The 3,239-nt window shown below is 35.3% G+C and overlaps 1 long non-coding RNA gene across 1 annotated transcript; it reads left to right on the forward strand.

The window, feature by feature from the left end:
* The first annotated feature begins 476 nt into the window (after positions 1-476).
* LOC141057217 (uncharacterized) lies at positions 477-1,651 on the forward strand. Its single transcript, XR_012222011.1, has 4 exons — positions 477-568; positions 666-695; positions 782-848; positions 1,432-1,651. It is a non-coding gene; the product is annotated as an uncharacterized lncRNA (long non-coding RNA).
* Positions 1,652-3,239: the final 1,588 nt, after the last annotated feature.

Below are 3,239 nucleotides of genomic sequence, written 5' to 3' on the forward strand. Positions count from 1 at the left end.
GTCTGCACAGCTCAAATACTATTGATCTCAGCTTCTTTTGCCTCTCTCTTTATAGTTCTCCTTGAATATACTGCCTTTGTATGAATTATCACAATAAAGTTATTTAGCATATTTCTCTGGACCTCTTCACAGTGTTTCAATTAGCATAATCCCGACACCCAGGGACCATTGTCTGCTCACTCCCACCAGTTCAATGTTTTTATTGACCAGGCTATGGTCATTTATATGTTAATTTCTATCTCTTGAATTCTGCTCTCCAAACTCCCTACCAACAATATATAGCATCCCCATACATAACCGCTATTATTAGCATGTGTTTCTCCACATTTTGAGCTGGTATTATGTCTTTCTTCTGGTGGAAAGCAAGGTCTGTGTACTGTGGAACGCACGGCCATATTCTTCCTGTTAGTCACTTCCTGTTTACTGGAGCTTACAGCTCCCATTGGCCGCCCACCACCAAGTATCCCTCCCCTTCCCTTTATAACCCTGCATGTCTGCATGCAGGATCAGATGGCCGGTGGACACCGCATCTGGAGGCACATTTGCCCCTCTGCTATATACTGACAAGGTAAATACTTAGTGCTGATATATACCTATTAACAGGGGAGGTGATACTATTTATGCACACATTGCAATAATGCTCCCCCTCGCTATATCCTCCACAGCTCATTATCTTACAGAGATCATTCTCTTCAGTAAGTATTTATTTATTTATTTTTTCCCTGCTACATGATTCACAACTACTATCATACGCTCCATTTCACCGCATCTTGTTTTTTAGATGCCTAAAGCACCATCATCCTTTCTGATAGATGCCTATAAGCTCTACACAATCTATATACCACATGGTATGTTTGACATTCTTATGGATTGCTGCTATATATTTTCTATGGCTCTTTTTAAATTATTTGGCGTGATTTGGGCAGTGTGGGATACCTGGCGTTATCTGCGATCAATTTATCCTATTTTTGTATGACCATTTTGACTATAGTATGTATATACTTCTGTTTTCCTTTGTTTTTTTTCCTTTGTTATTTTTTCTGTTTTATTTGACGTTTTGTTTTGTAATTATATTTACCCTTGTAGTAACTGAAGAAGGTCACATTGACCGAAACGTCTTCTTTCGTGTACTACAATAAACCGCCTTACAAATATCTTTAAGTTGAGTGCTAGGTTCATATTTGCTGCTTTAACGGTTTGGGAACCTAACCTTAGCACCATCTTGAGTTGTGCTCACGGTGTTCTTTCTAGACATGAAAAAACAGCGTTGCTTCCAGACTAAATACACTCCATATTTGAAAATTGGCGCCAATAGTCACGATTTTTTTGCAAGAAGTCAAAGTTCATACTGTGACGTGTAAATCTATCACATGGTAAAACACGATCATTAATTTCTACATAAAATAACAATATTCCTTTATTCAATTACAGATAAAATTTAGATTTAAAAAAAGAAAAATTGAGAAAAGAAAAAAAAGATATATATAAAAAAACAAAAATGAAATTATACAGAAAAAATCACGAACCAATTGAAGAAAACCCAAGAAAGGAGGGGAAAAACCTGCAGAACACTCTATCCACCACACCAGAACGGGAACAGATCTCCAAAGAAATCTTCACTGCTCCAAGAAGAAAAATATTTAAAAATATATTATATATATATATATATATATATATATGTACAAAAATATTTATTGCAGATCGAAAAAGTATATATTTTGGAAAAAATTATATGAACATGTATGTATCCTCTCGAGAATGCAAAAAATAAAAATAAAAAATATATATTTCTAAAAAAAGTGTGTATTAATTAATTGATGAAATCCATTCTTAACCGTATTTATACCAAATCCATGAAGGGTATCTTTTAACAAAAATACATGCCGGATTTTTTATAAAAAAGGCAGACTTTGATCTTACTGAAAAGAAGAAATACAGATCAAACTTTTTTCATAAAAACAAACTAAAATAATACCACCAATAACTTATCACTTGTCAAAACATCAAATCTGATTGTGGCGTCCACCATAAGAATCTAACCTGCAATCAAATAAGTATCACAGAGGAAACCAAGATCGCTCCCTGTGTAATCAGAAATCGGCATCATCAGTTTTAAACAAGAAGAAAATATACATATATATGCATCTCATATATGAATTTAACCATTGTTAAAAATTAATAAAATGAACATAAATAAATCACATCTGACTGTACACAGTGCGAAACGGCCGTTGTCAGCCTTTCCTGCACTCTGTCACTCCCCGGCTTGACATGTACTTTATGTGTCAATAAACCTGCCACATATTTCCTCAACCCGAAGAGTGTGACTTTTTCTTCTGTGTGGACTCTCAAGATTGGCTGCTTTCAAGTTCGGCACCCGGGATTCCCAGTTTTTGGTCTTCTGTACGCCGCAAGCCACAGTGAACAACACAGTAACAGCGGTGCCGTCCGCGTTTTTTCCTATTTATTATATATATAATATATTTTTAAATATTTTTCTTCTTGGAGCAGTGCAGATTTCCTTGGAGATCTGTTCCCGTTCTGGTGTGGTGGATAGAGTGTTCTGCAGGTTTTTCCCCTCCTTTCTTTGGTTTTCTTCAATTGGTTCATGATTTTTTCTGTATAATTTCTTTTTCTTTTTTTATATATATTTTATTCTTTTCTCAATTTTTCTTCTTTTTTTAAATCTAAATTTTATCTGTAATTGAATAAAGGAATATTGTTATTTTATGTAGAAATTAATGATCGTGTTTTACCATGTGATAGATTTACACGTCTCAGTATGAACTTTGACTTCTTGCAAAAAAAACGTGACTATTGGCGCCAATTTTCAAATATGGAGTGTATTTAGTCTGGAAGCAACGCTGTTTTTTCATGTCTGTCATCCCCTGAGGAAGAAGTAGGCTATACTTCGAAACGCGTTGGGAATAAAACATTGATCTTTTACCAGAACAGTAATTGTATATTATGTCAAGCAGCGCACGGAGTCCAAAAAAAGTTCTATAGGTTTTGATATTTCGGCGGTCACTTGTTTGACCCTTGGACGTGCAGCAGCTGATCACTAACTCTTTGTGCTTTATCTCTCCTACAGCAGGTGAGTAGATTCTATATACCTTTTTAATTTTATCATCGGATAAGACCCTATTTGCGCTTTTTCGTTCCTATAGAGCAAAATACTCTTCAGGGTACCAGGTAGCACACCTGTTAGGGCTGGCGGAATGCACCAAATTATAAAATAA

Source organism: Dendrobates tinctorius, unplaced genomic scaffold (assembly GCF_039654945.1).
Source record: "Dendrobates tinctorius isolate UK_male_01 unplaced genomic scaffold, ASM3965494v1 ptg000203l, whole genome shotgun sequence".
Classification (NCBI taxonomy): domain Eukaryota; kingdom Metazoa; phylum Chordata; class Amphibia; order Anura; family Dendrobatidae; genus Dendrobates; species Dendrobates tinctorius.